We start from the raw sequence: 18,657 nt of genomic DNA on the forward strand, positions 1-18,657 counted from the left end.
AAAAAAAAAAAAAAAAAGAATAATGATGAGTCCATGAAACATAACATGGATGAATCTGGAGGATACTATGCTGGGTGAAATAAGTCAAACACAAAAGGACAAATATTCTATGACAATACTTTTATAAATGTAAGTAACAGTTATATACACAGAAAGCAACATTCTTTGAATAGTTACCAGGGATGGGAGTGAGGGAAAATGACTTACTAGACAGTCTAAAAACCAAAAGCCACTGCCATGGAGTAAATTCTGACTCATAGCAACACTTTAGGAGAGAGTAGAACTGTCCCATAGGGTTTCCAAGACTGTATTATGGAGGCAGACTGTCTAATCTTTCTCCCGTGGAGTGGCTGGTGGGTTCAACAACTGACCTTTTTGGTTAGCAACTGAACGCTAACCAAAAAGAGGTTAGCTATACTAGTTAGTAGACAAGTGTTCATTCTGGTGATGGAAACGCAAAATACAATATAGGGGAAGTCAGCACAACCTGACCAAGGTAAATGAAGACACTGAGAGGTACATAAGAATAAAGGACAACTATACCAGCCACTCCTCGGAAGGAAGGTTGGGCAATCCTACTTCCATAGTGATACTACCTCAGAAACCCAAGGAGGGGTCGCTATGAGTTGGGGCCGACTCGACGGCAAACAACAACAACAACAACAATGGTAAATGCTGTAACATGTACAACTTTGCAACTTTTTTTTTTCTTGTTAGTACTGTTGCAAAGTTGTACATGTTACAGCATTTACCATGTTGTTGTTGGCACCTAACAACAACAACATGGTAAACGCTGTAACATGTACAACTTTGCAATAGTACTAAGAAGAAAAAAAATAAGTGAGTGGTCACTAGGTAAGACACAGGCATTGGTTTGGGTAAAGAGAAAAGCAATATAATAAAAGCATGTGACCAGCACAATATCACTAAGGAAAAGGAAGACAGGGAGCAGTGTAAAGAGGTACAGACAATAAAGCTAAACACTACTACATACACAATGCTGCATTATCAATAATACAAACACTAATCTATGGGAGGATACACAGGTAGACAGGCAAGAAGATCAGATATGGGTAGGCAAACAGGAATATACCCATGACCATACACACAGGTCAATATTCCTACATGTGTATTTGTATGTGCTATGAAAGTGTCCATATGCAGTACAGCGCTAACAAGGGATAAAGTTAGGATGACATCTTCTTGTTGTTGTTATGTGCCATCAAGTTGGACCCGACTCATAGCAACCCCTCCTTGGGTTTCCAAGGCAGTATCAGTACGGAAGTAGATTGCCCCATCTTCCTTCCGAGGAGTGGCTGGTGGGTTTGAAACACCAGCCTTCTGGTTAGCAGTCAAGTGCCTTAGGCACTACACTACCAGAGCTCCTTAGCAACAGCTGATCACTTTGAGGGAGTGAGTCGTTGGGCCTGCAAGCTCTGGACCATGGTCATGGGGACATCAAGCTCAACTGGCACAACATGATACACAAAAACACTGTTCTACATCCTACTTTAGTGAGTAGCAACTGGGGTCTTAAAAGCTTGTGACTGGCCAGGTAAGACGCAACTACTGATGTCTCCTCATCCAGAGCAAAGAAGAGTGAAGAAAATCAAAGATGCATGGAAACAATTAGTCCAAAAAATTAATGGACCATGGGAACCTCAGCCCACACGACCAGAAGAACTAGATGATATGCAGCTACCATCGCTAACCACTCGGAAAGGGATCAAAATTGGAGATCCTGGGTAGAGTGGGAGATATATGTAAAGCAAAATTTAAAAAACATAAAATGGACCAGGATTAAGGTCGGATAGAGACTGGGTGAAACCCCTGAGACTGTGGTCCCTAGTCACCCTTCAGGCCTAGAATTGGACTCACTCCTGTAGCTTACATTCAGCCAAACAACAGACAGGCCTATGAGCTGAACAGCTACACTAGGGAGTGCACTCCTTGGAATAATCAACCATGGGAGATCGGAAGGCAGCATATGCACAGGGACAAAGGTAGGAAGGCAGGAATGCATAGGCAAGAAGGACACAGGAAAAGGGCAACCAAAGGGAGAAAGTGGGAAGAAAGCTGTTATGTTGCAGGATCACAATCAGTGTCACAAAACAAAATGTATATAAACTATTGAATGTAACATGAATCTGCTATGCAAAATTTCACCCAAATCACAAAGTTTGGGAAAAAAATAAAAAGTGAGTGGTTAAATAGATATGTGTGCCATATGGGTGTGGGAAGATATATGGGAGTATATGTGCCTGCATAAATGTAGCTGCACATACAGATATATTTGTGAATATATGTATACATGTTCATAGGTGCTACATATATATTCATATATACAAAAAAGCACATAAGTGGCACAGTTATGGATATTTCCTAGACATACCCAATACCTCGTGGGATTGACTTACTGATTTGAAGGCTCATTACTGTAGTCTTGTGAGACAACTAGATCAAAATGGCGTAACTTAGTTAATAAACATAATGTTCTACATCCTAGTTGGAAAAGTAGTGTCTGGGGTCTCAAAAGCTAGTGAGCAGTCATCTAATATACAACTATTGGTCTCTTCCTAACTGGAATAAAGCAGAGCGAAGGGGACCAAAGACTCAAGGAAGAAATCAGTCCACAGGACCAGCCCACACAAAACACAGCCTCTTCTAGCCTGACACCAGAAGAACTAGATGGTGCCCAATTACCTCTATCAACCATTCTGACAAGGGACCCAATAGAAGATCCTGATTGGATGGAAAAAAATATAGAAAAAAATTCAAATTCATAAGAAGACCAGACTTACTGGACTGATAGAGATGAGAGCAACCACTGAGACTATTGTTCTTTAACTGCAGCCACTCTCAAAAGGTCAGCCAAATAACAGGTTGGCCTATAATATAAACAATCATACCCATGAAGAATGTGCTCCTTTAAGCAATCAGTTATACATGAGCAAACAGCCAACATTTACATAAAGGCAAACATGAGAAGGGACAGAGGAGCAGGGAAACTGGATGGATGAAACAAGGCATGAAACACAAACCAAACCCACTGCCATCAAGTCAACTTCAACTCATAACGGGTTTCTGAGGCAGTAAATCTTTACAGGAGTAGATTGCCCCATCTTCCTTCTATGAAGTGGCTGGTGGGTTTGAACTGCCAACCTTCTGGTTAGCAGTCAAATGCCTTAGGTACTGCACCACCAGAGCTCCATGGAAACGGGGGGAGGGGGAGGGATGCTAAGAGTGCTACACATTACAGAGATTGTGACCAATGTCAGAACAATTTGTGTATGAATTATTGAATGGGAATCTCATTTGCTGTGTAAACTTCCATCTAAAACACAGTAAAATATTTTTTAAAAGATGAAAAGAAACCCAAAGTGGGAGAACACATTTGTTAATTCATATATCTCACAAAGGACTTGTATCATATATAAAGAACTCTTACAACTCAATAATAAAAAGACAAATAACCAATCAAAGTCATTTCCCTATAGAAGATATTCAAATGGCCAATAAGCACACCAAAAGACACTCAACATCATTAACCATCAGGGAAATGCAAATCAAAACCATAATAAGATGTCACTTCACACCCACTAAGATGGTTAAAATAAAAGATACAGACAATAAGAAATGTTGATGAGGACATGGAGAAATTTCCACCCTATACCTAGGTGCGGCCACTTTGTGAAATAGTTTGGTAGTTCCTCAAAATATTAAACATAGAAGTAGCATATAACCAAGAAATTCCACTCTCAGTATAGAATGAGAAATGAAAATATATGTTCACATAAAAATTAGCACAGAAATGTTCACAGCAACATTATATATAATAGCTAAAAAGTGGTAACCCCAAATGTCCATCAACTAATGAATGGATGAACAAAATGTGGTCTATCTATAGAATGCAATATTATTTAGCAACCAAAAATGAATAAAGTACTTATACATGCTACAACTTGGATGAATCCTGAAAACATTATGCTATGTGAATGAAGCCAGTAACAAAAGACCACATCCCATTTATACGAAATGTCCATGATAGGCAAATCTATAAAGACAGAAAGTAGAACAGTGGTTACCTAAGTCTGGCGGATTTGGGAGGAAATGGGTAGTACCGCTAATGGGTATAGATTTCTTTTTTGGGATAATGACAACACTCTAAAAATGACTGTGATAATGTTTGCACATCTCTGTGAATATACTAAAAACTAGTGAATTATACACTTTAAATGGGTGCTCTGGTGGTGTAGTGCCTAAGGCATTTGACTGCTAACCAGAAGGCTGGTGGTTCAAACCCACCAGTCACTCCTCAGAAGGAAGACTGGGCAATCTACTTCTGTAGAGATATCACCTTGGAAACCCAAGCAGGGGTCGCTATGAGTCAAATCGACTTGACACTAGTGAGTTGTTTTGTTTTGTTTTGTTTTTTCGTTTTGTATGGTATGTGAGCTATATGTAAATGAACCTATTAAAAAAACACAGGTTTTAAATCAACTGGGGAGAGGGATAGTGGTGTAAAAGATAGATGGGCATTGCACACACAAAGGTGGGGAATGGAATGCTCCCTCCTGCCCCTAACACTGTGTTTCCTGGCTGACCAGGAACCGGAGAAGGGAAAGAAGAGGAAGTGTTTGCCACAGAGAGAGCTCCTCTTAAAAACTACCAAAAAAAAAAAAAAATTTAATATAATTTTTAAAGACTGTGTAGTTTTTATTTTTTTTTTTTAGTTTAAAAATTATATTTTAAAACATTGTTGACAAGTCTGCAATTTTCATGCCCTACTTAAAGCATAGAGGGAAGTACAGGGAAGACTGTAGGAAAGCATAAATTGTTCCTTAGGAATCAACTTTATCCTGTGTTTCTTGACACCCTACAATCTAATGTGACCTTTTACAACACATCCTAAAGACAATTAATATATACTTCAGGTGGCATATTCTAATGACAGTTAATAATAGGGTTCAGGTGGCTGGTCATTTCAGAAAAACAAAACCCTCAAACTGGCTGACTCCAGAGAGCTGAGTACTGGCTCATTTAAAGGGTAAGGTGTATTTCCTGGAAGCTGAGATCTCCTAGAGCCTCCTCTAGAGGGCCCAGTCACTTCCAGGCTGGACCAAGAAGTGATCATTAGAGCTAACTTAACAAAATTTTAACTACGTTTTGGGCTTAAAAGAAGGCTTCTCAGCATGTATCCAGAAAAACACAGCTACAAATCAGTGATAAGATACACCAATGATGAACTGATAACAGAAATCTGAGGCTGCCCAACCTAAAGTGGGTACTGTAACCCTCCCTTTGGAATTTTTCTGTAGAGTGACAACACTGTGAGGTTGCTGCTATCTTTCAGTAAGAGAAAATGATACCTAGATCTTTTCACAGAATTTTTCTTTCTTCATTTCTTCATATCAATATAACTGATAAAAAGTGTATTTCAGCAAAATATTAGAAGCCATAATTTACAGCAACTTAAAAGGTAAAACAGCAACATAAACGAAATTAGTTAATTACAAAAGGACAATTATTGTATGAAACAACTACTATAAAAAGTTAAGAAAAGGTTTAAACATAGAAAGAATTGTTCCTTGAAGGTTACCAGGGGCAGGAGGGGAATGGAGGGGCAATTACCAACTACAGGTGCCATTGAGTCCATTCCAAAGCACAGAAATGTTATGTACAACACAACAAAAAACTGCAGGGTCCTGTGCCAGCCTCACAATCCTTGCTATGCTTGAGCTCATCGTTGCAGCCACTGTGTTGATCCATCTCATTGAGCGTCTTCCCCTTTTTCGCTGACCCTCTACTATCAAACACAATATCTTTCTTCAGGGAATGGTCCCTTCTTACAACATGACCAAAATAGGTGAGACAAAGCCTGGCCATTCTCACTTCTACGAAGCATTCCAGCTGTGCTTCTTCTGGGACAGATTTGCTTGTTCTTCTGGAAGTCCATGGTATTTTCAGTATTCTTCACCAACACCACAATTCAAAGGCATCAATTCTTATTTGACCTTCCTCATTCATTGTCCAGCTTTCACGCACACGAGACTATTAAAAACACCGTGGCTTGGGTTAGGCGTACCTTAGTCTTCAAAATGACATCTTTGCTCTTTAACACTTTATAGAGGTCCCTTGGATGTCTGATTTCTTGGCTGTTGCTTCCTTGGGTGTTGATCATAGATCCAAGTAAAATGAAAACCCTGATTTGGTAGTAATAGTTATGTGTCAACTTGGCTGGGCCTGGTTTTGAGAGGCTGGGCAACTGGATATAGTTATTCCCCATGATGAGGTTGGTAATCAACTCCATGGTAGAAACTACTGGAGCAGCTGAGTAGTTGCCTTAAGGATGTGGGCTGCTTCCAGTATGTAAGAAGCAGCTTTGAGGAAGGTTTCCAGTTTTTGGTACACTTGGACCCTACGTGTACTCAAGTCTTCATTTAGCAGCCTGCCATGTTTCTTGGTGATCTTGAGATTGTCTCTGGACTTGAACTAGTGGTCTGCCATGTTTTTTTATAATATTGGGACTGTGCTATTTTATTTGTTGACCTTGAACTTGTTAGCCTCAGCAGCCAACAGCTGCCAGAGTGAAGGGACACTTCTAGCTACAGTGGGCCCAGAGCAAGTGGCAGAGCTGAAGCCCAGGGTCGAGGGGCTTTCACCCAGCTCTTAGAGCTTGGTGCTTTGAACTTGGACTTCTAGCCTCCCAAACTATAAGAGAATAAACTCCTGTTTGTTAAAGCCATTAGCCCGTGCTATTTTCTGTTAGAGCAGCACTAGAAGTAACCAAAACACCTGACAACTTCAGTCTTTTCTCTGTTTATCATGATGTTACTTATTGGTCAAATTGTGAGTATTTTTGTTTTCTTTATGTTGAGACGTAATCCACACTGAAAGCTGCAATCTTTAATTTTCATCATTAAGTGTTTCAAGTCTTCTTCACTTCCAGTAAGTTAGGTTATGCCATCTGCATAATTCAGGTTGTTAATGAGTCTTCCTCCAATCCTGACTCTGTGTTCTTCTTCATATAATCAAGCTTCTCAGATTATTTGCTCAGCATACAGATAGAATAAATATGGTAAAAGGATACAGCCCTGAAGCATATCCTTCCTGATTTTAAACCATGCAATATCCTCCTGTTCTGTTTGAATGACAGCCTTTTGGTCTATGTGCAAGTTCCTCAAGAGTACAACTAAGTGTTCTGGAATTCCCATTCTTTGCAATATTATCTATAATTTGCTATGAGTCACACAAATGCCTTTGCATAGTCAATAAAACACATCTTTCTAGGGTTTGCTTTTCACCAAGATCCATCTGATATTAGCAATGATATCCCTTGTTCCATGTCTTCTTCTGAATCCAGCTTGCATTTCTGGAAGTTTCTTGTCAATATACTGCTGCAATCATTTTTTAATTATCTTCAGCAAAATTTTACTTGCATGTGATATTAATGATATTGTTTGATATTTCCATTTGTTGAAACATCTCAATGGGTATTTGGTCAATTTCTGGAACCCTGGTTTTCTCCAATTCCTTCAGTGCAGCTTGAATTTTTTCCTTCAATACCATTGGTTCTTGATCATATGTTATCTTCTGAAATGGTTGAACATCAACCAATTCTTTTTGGTATAGCAACTCTGTGTGTTCCTTCCACCTTCTTTTGATGCTTCCTTCATCATTCAATATTTTGCCCATAGAATCCTTCAATAGTGCAACTTGAAGCTTAAATTCTTTCCTCCATTTTTTCAGCTTGAGTAATGCTGAGTATGTTATTCCCTTTAGGTTTCCTAATTCCAGGTCTTGGCACATTTCATTATAATACTTTACTCTGTCTTCTCCAGCCATCCTTTGAAATGTCTGTGCAGCTTTTTTATTTCATCATTTCTTCCATTCACTTTGTTGTTGTTGTTGTTGTTGTTGTATGTGCCGTCAAGTTGGACCCAACTCATAGCAATCCCTCCTTGGGTTTCTGAGGCAGTATCACTACGGAAGCAGATTGCCCCATCTTCCTTCCAAGGAGTGGCTGGTGGGTTTGAACTGCCAGCCTTCTGGTTAGCAGTCAAGTGCCTCAGGCACTACACCACCAGAGTTACTCTCTATTCAGGAGCAAGTTTCAGAGTCTCTTCTGACATCCATTTTGGTCTTGTCTTCCTTTCTTGTCTTTTTAATGACCTTTTGCTTTCTTCATGGATGATGTTCTTGATGTCATCCCACAGTTTGTCTGATCTTCAGTCACTGGTGCATCAAATCTAGTCAAATGATCTCTAAATTCAGGTAGGATATAATCTAGGTCATATTTTGGCTCTCATGGACTTGTTTTAATTTTCTTCAGCTTCAACTTGAACTTGTATATGAGCAACTGATGGTCTGTTCCAGAGTCAGCTCCTGGCCTTGTTTTCACTGATGATATTGAGGCTGCTCCATTGCCTCTTTCATAGATGTAATAGATCTGATTGCTGTGTATTCCATCTGGCAAGGTCTACATGTATAGTTGCCATTTATGTTGTTGAAAAAAGGTATTTACAATGAATAAGTCACTGGTCTTGCAAAATTCTATCATGCAATCTCTGACATCATTTTTATCACCACGACCATAATTTTCAATTACTGTTGCTTCATCTTTGTTTACAACTTTCACATTCCAATCACCAGTAATTATCAATGCATCTTGATTGCATGTTTGGTCAATTTCAGACTGCAGAAGTTGTTAAAAATCTTCAATTTCCTCATCTTTGGCTTTAGTGGTTGGTATGTAAATTTGAATAGCAGTAGTATTAACTAGTCTTCCTTGTAGCCATAAAGATATTATCCTGTCACTGACAGCACTGTACTTCAGGACAGATCTTGAAATGTTCTTTTTTGAAGATGAATCCCATGCCATTCCTCTTTACTTTGTCATTCTTGGCACAGTAGACCATATGGCTGTTTAATTCAAAATGGCCAATACCAGTCCATTTCAGCTCACTAATGCCTAGCACATTGATCTTTATGTGTCCAATTTCATTTTGACAACTTCCAATTTTCCTAGATTCATAACATGCACATTCCACATTCCAATTATCAGTGAATGTCTGTAACTGTTTCTTCCCATTCTGAGTTGTGCTCCATCAGCAAATGAAGGTCCTGAGAGCTTTACTCCATCCATGCCATTAAAGTTGACTCTACTTTGAGGAGGCAGCTCTTCCCAGTTGTATACTGAGTGCCTTCCACACTGATGGAAGACAATGTTTCAGTGCTATTCATAAAGTTTTCCAGTAATATATCAGACTGTGTTTCACTGCTATTCGTAAGGTTTTCGGTGGCCAATTATTTCAGAAGTGGATGGCCCCATCCTTTTTCCCAGTATGTCTTAATCTGGAAGTTCTGCTGAAACCTGTCTACCCTGAGTGACCCTGCTGGTATTTGAAATATAGGTAGCACAGCTTCCAGCCTTACAGCAACATGCAAGCCACCAGCACTGTACAGCAAACTGACAGATGAGTGGTAGAACGAGAGGATAGAGAATGTAGTACTAACTTGAGTAAAGGGAAAGGCAATATACAATAAGGGACAAAAAAAAAACAAACCAAACTCACTGCCGTGAGTCAGTTCTGATTCACAGCAACCCCTCCCTGGGTTTCCGAGGTGTTATCTCTATAGAAGTAGATTGCCCAGTCTTCCTTTCGAGGAGTAGCTGGTGGGTTTGAACTGCCAGCCTTCTGGTTAGCAGTCAAATGCATTAGGCACTACATCACCAGGGCTCCGATAATAAGAGGAGGTCATCATAAAATGATCAAGGCAGTGGAAGATATAGGGAAGAGCAAAGGTAGATAATATCATACACATATTACTGAAATAATAGTAATAACAATAATTTATGAGTGGATGCACAAACACTCAACCTGAACAGGGGTAAGAATGCAAATGGGACTATATCCATGAATATATATAGGTTCAACAGAGGTTATCTCTACCTATGTTTTTACATATGCTGCGAATATATCCATGAATGTAGTGAGCATACAGGGGGCAAAGTTATGAAAAAAGATTAATGATAAGCAAACACCTTGAAGGAATGAGTGGCTGTGTATGCAGGTTCAGGGCCATAGTCAACTGGCATAACAAAGTCCACAAAGACAATGTTCCACATCCTACTTTGGTGAGTAGTGACTGGGGTCTTAAAAGCTTGTGAGTAGCCATCTAAGGTGCAACCACTGGTCACTCCCCTTCAGAAGCAAAGAAGAGTGAAAAAAATTAAAGACACGGGGGTGGGAGGAACAGTCCAAAGGACTAATAGAACACATGAATCCCAACATCTATGACCCTAAGACCAAAAGAACCACATGGTATCCAGCTACCACTGTTGATTGCTTCAAAATGGATCACAAGAAGTGGTCTACTACAGAGTAGGGGAAAATGTGGAACAAAACTCAAAATCATAAAGAAGACCAGGCTTTCTGGTCTGATAAAAACTGGTAGAATCCCCAACAGTATGACCCTTAGACAGCCTTCAAGCTAGTAACTGAACCCTGTGACTCAACTGGCAGCCAAACAATAGGCCTATAAGGTGAACAGTAATACCAGGAGGGTATGCACTCATTAGAACAATCACACATATGAGATCAAGAGGACAGCATTTGCCCAGAGAGAGAGCTATGAAGGCAGGAAGGGAATTAAAGGGGGGAGGAGGGGAATGGTAAGAGCAACAAATAATAGGTCCTTATACATGGAAGCTTCTGAAATACATTAAAAGGAAGTTGCACAAAAGCCAATTCATTTTACTCTGAAGTTGTTTGTGTTTGTTTAAGTTCAAGAGCAGTAGAGACCTCCTAGAAATTTATCCTAAATAAATCATCCAAAAATATTTTAAAAAAACTAAACACAAAAAGTTATATATTACATCATTAATTTTAATAGTAGAAATATTGAAACAGCATAAATGCTCAAACATAAGAAAACAGGTAGTTAATATATGACACACGCACTCTATGGAGTAATATGTAATTGTCACCATAATTATGTTGTTGTTGTTGTTATTATTTGCCGTCGAGTCGGCCCCGACTCATATGAAAAAATGATTAGGAGGCTGTTTAATATTCACAATGCTAAAATGTATACATATACTATAATCACAACTATGCTTTAATATGCAATCCTAGGGACAAGAACGGAAAGAGACAAGCAAAAAAATGTATTATGAAAGTGAGATTTCAAATGATATTTTGCAAAGTAAGAGAAAAAGAATCAGAGAAAGTAGAATGTGTTAATTATACACACTCATAATCTCCATAGGTTTAAATCTGTTGACATGAAAGGTATTTGCATGAATTTTTATTTATTTATTTTTAAACTTTTTATTGTGATCTGGGTGATATCTTATGGAGCAGATTCGTTTTACATTCAACAGTTCATATAAATTTTGTTTCATGATAGTGATTACATTCCCCACAGTGTAACAGCTCTCTTCCCACTTCCACCCTGTGGTTACCCTTTCCCTGTGTCCTTCTTATCTATGTATTCCTGCCTCCCTAGCTTTCTCTCTGCACAAATGCTGCTCTTCTGATCTCCTGTGGTTGACTGTTCTAAGGCATACATCTCCCTGGTTTAACTGTTCAGCTCATAGGTCTGTCTATTGGTTGGATGACAGTTAAGCTACAGCAGTGAGTCTAATTCCAGGCCCAAAGTGTGACTAGGAACCACAGTCTCAGGGTTTTACCAATCTCTATACCACCAGTAATCTAGGTCTTTTTTACTTTTCTGAATTTTGTCCCACATTTTTCTCCCACTCTACCCAGGATCTCCAATTGTGATCTCTTTCAAGAGGTTGGCATTGGTAGCCAGGTACCATCTAATTCTTCTGGCCTCAGCATCATGTAGGCTGAAGTTCCCATGGTTAAACAAAGAAGTTTACAAAACATGATACATGACATAATTGTGGGTTTTTTTTGTTTGTTTTTGTTGGTTAGCGGGAAATTTTAAAAACTATTTTACCGAGTTAAATTCATATACCAGAGTCAACATGGTATCGTAGGTAACATTACTATATGAGATGAGTTCAGTTGTACAGAAACTATTCTAATGTTCATTAGTTTCAAATTTCCACACCTTGAGTATTTTGTTTGAATGAAATATTATTATTACCATTAAGATTATCTGATTTTTTAAAATATATAATTACCCAGTTTCTGAACTGAGTATGGCACACATATCTTTTCCTCATGATTTCTGATGGCCACACTGTTAATTCAAATCTGGGTTCTGAAGGCCATAATTTTTCCACGTTATGATACAATGTCACTGCCTATTTTTATAGTTGCTGCTACGAATTGCTCAAGGGTTGGTATTCCTACGTAAATATTCTAAGAACACTGAATAACAGAACACTTTATACCCAAATACTTTACACTAAGTGCTCTCAGTGTTGCCAAGTACTAAGAATTCAGGTATCAAGCAAACAGTGATCTAAGAACTAAATGTGAAAAATTTTAATGTTTATTACTAAATTTCATGCTTTGAGGATAATGCTGTTGTGGCATCAGTATCCTACAATTTATAAACCTAAATGGCTTCAACACTAAATAAAAAATTATCTGACATAACTATATCAATTTCAACAGGCCTCATGAGTTCTGTCATGCTATGAACAGGCCCCATGAATAAGGAGAATGTTTTTTGCATTTCACTATCCAGCCAATTTCCCAGACTCAGTTCATTCCAGAAAACAAACTACCTATTATTTCCGAAAGGAGTTCTGGTATCATAGTGCCTAAGGCACTTGACTGCTAACCAGAAGGCTGACGGTTCAAACCCACCTTCCTTGGAAGGAAAACTTCCTTAGTAATACTGCCTCGGAAACCCAAGGAGGGGTCGCTATGAGTCAGAGTCGACTCGATGGCACATAACAACAACAACAACATTATTTACGATTTCTGTTGGGAACTCCTGAATCCAAAATAAGTTTCTCACTTTCTTGTTTTCACTTTTTCCTTATTTGCATTCTCTCATGTTATTGTGCATACTCAATGAACTATACATTGAAAATACAGAGATGAAAATTGTGGTCCTTGACCCCAAAAAACTCAATATTGAATTGAGCAGATAAATAAGTAACTGGGTATTATGGTATGACATGGAATATTACAACATGGTCTTGAATGGTATGATGTGAGGTGATAGGGAGTTGAATTTTGGCTACGTTCAATGTGAGATGACCTATGGACAATGGACATGGGAATATCCTAGTAGACACCTGCCTGAGAAAAGTCTAGGCTGGGGATAGATATTTGTGAGTCAATTAGTATAGAGATAATATTGAAGAAGAGCACATGAAGGAAGACAGAAAAGAGACCTAAGGATAAAATTCTATGGTATACCAATATTTAGGAGATGGGAAAAGGAGTAATAGCATGCAAAGTATCTGAGGAGAAAAGAAGCTGAAAATCAAAGAGGACAACATCAACAAAGAAAATGAAGTAAATTTTAAGAATGTGATAATAGTCAACTGTATCTTAAGCTACAAATTAGTCAAATCAGACAGAAATGGAAGGGGGACACTTACCATGGCACCATGGACAGGATACCTGGTCTTATAGGAGGCCAAACCGTATGACTTTATATGAAGAACTAGTGACAGGGATGAGAGGGATAGGCTGTATTTAAAAAGCCAAGTTGTCCAGCAATCCCACTCCTAGGTATATATATATCCAAGAGACTCAAAAGCAGCAACACAAATAGACACACATATACAAATGATCACTGAAGTGTTATTCACAATAGCCAAAAGGCGGAAACAACCCAAATGTCCACCAACAGATGAATGGAAAAACAAAATGTGGCACTTACATGCAAAGGAAAATTATTCAGCTAGCAGGAGAAATGAAGTTTAAATACATGCTACAGTATGGGTATGGACAGAGCTTAAAGACATTATGCTGAATGAATAAGTCAATCACAAAAGGACAAATATTATAATGACCTCACTCTTTTATATAAAAGATAAGAACAAACAAATATACAGATACTAAAGTTTCTTAGTGGGTACCAAAGGCAGACGGGAAAGGGAAAGGGGGTTATTGCTTATGGAGTCTCAGGTTTGAATTGTTGTTGTTGTTGTTGTTATGTGCCATCGAGACGGACCCGACTCATAACGACCCCTCCTTGTGTTTCCAAAGCAGTATCACTACAAAAGTAGATTGCCCAACCTTCCTTCCAAGGAGTGGCTGGTGGGTTTGAACCGCCAGCTTTCTGGTTAGCAGTCAAGTGCCTTAGGCACTATGCTACCAGAGCTCCTTAGGTTTGAATTACGGTGATGGAAAATCACCTTGATTAAGGGTAGCGCTGTACAACCAATCAATGTACACCTATAAAATAATAATAATAATAATAGTATTAAGGTGTTTACCTATAAAAAGTTGAACTGGCTTAAGTTGTGTGGTAGATATATTTATGACAACAAAATGAAAAATAAAAAGAGAATAGCTGCTAAAGGTGCTTATGTACAGCCAAACCCTTCATAGAACTCTTCATGGTTTCTTCGTTTGGAGGTTAGGGTCATGGTTTCATGGAACATCCTAGTTAATTAGCCTAATAACATGTTTAGAGCTTCTATTCTACCTCCTAGTTTGTTGTGTAGTGCCTGGGGTCTTAAAAGCTTGCAAGCGGCTATCTAAGGCACAATAATGGCCTCTATTCACCTGTAACAACAGAGGAAGAAGGAGAGGCAGGAATATGAGGAGGTAATGGAATGTATGGCTAACTGCCTCTGTGAACAACTGCCTCCTCTGCCATGAGACCAGAACTGGATGATGATATACAGCTATCATTATTGAACATTTTGAGCAAAGACTCTATAAAAGAATCCTGATCAAAAGGGGGCAAATACAGAACAGAATTTCAAATTCCAATGGACTCCTGACTTTTTGGAACCAAAGGGAACAAATGATCTTCTGAAACTATTGCCCTGAAATAATCTTTAAACCTTAAAACAAAAATAATCTCCTAGTTTAGCTTAACTAGTAAAAGATGTCTGCCTTGAGCATTAAGCTCTTTAAGAACTACCTCTATGGGATCAAAGTGAAAACAGAACGTGGAAAAATTATACAGAAAACACAAGGAACAGTGAGTTTGTGTTAATGGGGGAGGAACAACTCGAGGATGATGATGAGAATGGCTGTACAACTTGAAAAATGTAATCAATGTTACTGAACTGTACATTAGTAGTTGTTGAATTAGTCTATGCTCAGCTATGCATAATTTTAACAACAACAAAGAGGTTGAGATAGTAATTATTTATTTTTGTAAAACCTTGCGTGTGCTGACATTTATTTTCAAAAAAATCTTATCTATGAGAATGTAGTATTTTATTTATTCTCTTCAATAGTAACTAATATTTGAGAACATTTGTAATATTACTGGAACTTAAACAAATCTGAGAAGTTCCATTTACGTTTTTGCCATCTCAGTACTATGCATTATTAAGAGACATAATTAAAATAATGGTCCAAACTATTACATTAAAAAATTATAAATAAATGCTTGGTATTAGTATGTCTTGCTTGGTAGGGTGGAGGGTCAACAAAAGAGGGGGAGGCCTTCAGGAAGACGGATTGATACAGTGGCTGCGATGATGGGCTCGAGTATAGCAGGGATTGTGGGGCTGGCGCGGGATCGGGCAGTGTTTCGTTCTGCTGTGCACGGGGTCGCTATGAGTCGAAAACGACTCGACGGCACTTAACAACATAACAACAACAATATACAGTTCAGTTTTTGGCATAACATTCGTTGGCTGCAAGAAAGAATATTTACTAATAGGAATACCTCTTAACGCTGAGATGGCTGCTTCTTGGTATTTCTTCTGCTGTTGGATTTTAGCATAGTTATCTGTGATTGTGTGAATGGAGTCAAATGGAGAGGTGCTCATCATGTTAATTCCAAATAAGAGTACATAACCAATTACTATAGTAATAAGGAGGTAGATAGGTAATATGACTGCCCAATATTTTTGAGGGCAGTAGGTTAAGCCTAAGGAGTTTAGCCAAGGCTTACGCACAAAAGCCCGTACAAGATATAGTATGAAGCCAAATTAGGAGCTTAAGAAAAGAACAAAGCCATAAATCATGCTTTCTGGCAATGGCGACAATGGATTTTCCATTTTCCCTGTGGCTTTAGACAATCTGGATGCCAGGTCTTCATGCTTAGAGTGCTCAGCATCCCCAGGCCTGGGCCTTGCCCTCTCATGGGGCTTCTGTTTTATCATTTGAGGCTTCACTCAAAGGCAGGGTTGAGGAGGCCCTCAATTAGGGGTCCTTCATTTGCCCACTCAGGCCCCTCCCTAACTTGGTCACCTCACTCATAAAATACCTATAACAGGTCAATGTATAGAGATTAAGGTTAAATAGTGGTTACCAGAGGCAGGATGTATGGTGTAAGGGAGGAAACATCGTGTAGGCAGCACTGAGTTTTTGTTTATGGGGATGGAAAATTGGGCAATGGAAATTAGTGATGATTGTACAAGATGATGGATGTAACTGATTAATTAATTGTACACATGAAAAATGCTGAACTGGCAAATGTGTTGCCTACATTTTTACAACAACAATTGAAAAACAAAAGCTAGGTGGTGAAGGGAAGGAGAGGAAAATTTCCTTTCTTTTCTCTATTTCTCTTTCCTCCTTGTCTCCCTCTATCTCTTCCTCCTCCCCTCTTACCCCTTCTTCCTCTCTTTTTCCCTTCCTTCCTTCCTTTCCTTTCTTTTCTTTTCCCCCTCTCTCCCTCTCTGTCTTTTTTTTAACAAAATAATATTGAGTTCAACTAGTTTAAAAGCTATAGGAAAGAAAACAGTTTGAAGGCAAAACAATGAAAATAAAGCAGGAAGAAGGGATCCTGGATAGACTCCTCATTTCGCAGAATCTAAAGAACTTGAAAGCCAGCACACAGGTAAAAGATTAATCTGTGACAAGACAACTGACTATTCTTCTCCTAAAGTTAGGAGTAAGAATAGAGATGTCACTGTAGGAGTGTTGGTAAGAAAACTGGTAAGCAGGGCATTTACTGCATGATAGCATCTATCTTCTCTGTGAAGTAAAAGGCAAGTTCATTTTCAGAGAGCTGAAAAGGGGTTGAGGAACAAGACTGCTAAAGCAAGAGAAGGAAGTTTACACTGGTCAGCCATAGAGGTGTCTGGAGAGATACCTGATCTGTGATCATGTAAGACTTCAGAGCAGTGTTCCCAACAGAGGGAGCTCTGGTGGCATAGTGCCTAAGGCATTTGACTGCTGACCAGAAGATTGGAGGTTCAAACCCAACAGCCACTCTGTGGAAGGAAGACTGGGCAATCCACTTCTGTAGAGATATTGCCTCAGAAACCCAAGGAAGGGTCGCGGTGAGTCGGATCCAACACCACGGCAGTGAGGGTGAGGGAGAGTTCCCAACAGAGATGAGAGACCATGAATGTAATTGTACTATCAATTGCCCTAGTTGTATGGCTTTTCCTGGCAAAGGCAACAAGCTGGTGCAAGAGCAGAGAAAATTAGATGGAGAGTCAGGTACTGATAAAAGGTAGGGATGGAGAGAATGCTTCTTGAAAATGCTGACTCCTAGAGATTTGTTTAGTATGGAAGAGGTGATGCTGCAAGGAAAGATAAAAATAGAAAGAAAGACTTCAGGTAAGATGGAGAAATAGGCAGACAAGAGACACAGACCCTCTTCAACAAAGAAAAGAAAAACCAATTGACAGAGATACAGAAGATAATCCTGGAACCCTGACTTTGAAAGGAACTATACAGAAGTGGATTAGGCACCAACTAGTGGAAAAACTTGAATGAAAACAGTGAGTACAGAGATGGTCGGAGCTGCAGACTGTCAGCTACTCTGACGAGACCAACAGCCTGAATATTTCAAAGTGGTGTTGGGACCTGAGAACTGGCCTAAAGATCAGTCCTAGTCACCAAGGGCTTCAGGGACAACTGCTCTGGTGGCCTATGACTAGGAAGGGAAAGAATAAGGAGGGAGACAATCTGAGCTGTGGACTTTCTGCTGTCCAGAGGGTGCAGCCATTTTGATTGTTTACACGTGATATTTAAAGTGACCGAGGGAGCAGCCATTTTGAATGTTTACAAGTGGCAACCATTTTGAATTTTAAAGTGATAGCATTCTCATTCAGATTCCAGGGACCTAAGAATAGGCTCTGTTTGCCAGGGTAGGTAAGGACATAAGAGAGGCTGACAAGAGGAAAGAGACAGGTGGTGAGTGTATAAGTGCTGTCAACTAGTGAATAGAGGAGCACAACACAGTACCCTGTCTGTACAGATAACATACAAACAAAACAAAGAAAACGAACATTGTGGGCAAGTCACTCTAACATATAATCACCAATTAAATATAAATACAAAAATGTCACAATGCCTGAGAGACAACAGAGCATCACAGTCCACACAAAGAAGCAAGATAAAACAGGAGAAACACAGTACCAGGATACAGACCCAAAACACATCCCTGAGGAAGACACAGCACTGGAACTCCCTGATAAGAAATTCAAAAGAATTCTATTTAGGTATCTTCAAAGGATTGAGAGACAGATCAAGGAAAACACAGACAAAACCCTAGTAGAATTTTGGAAGAAAATACAAGAACAAAATGGCAAAATCAATGAAAAATTAGAAGTGATTCTAAATCTACAGA

Source organism: Orycteropus afer, unplaced genomic scaffold (genome assembly GCF_000298275.1).
Source record: "Orycteropus afer afer isolate SDZICR_OR568_19922 unplaced genomic scaffold, OryAfe1.0 scaffold00030, whole genome shotgun sequence".
Lineage (NCBI taxonomy): Eukaryota > Metazoa > Chordata > Mammalia > Tubulidentata > Orycteropodidae > Orycteropus > Orycteropus afer.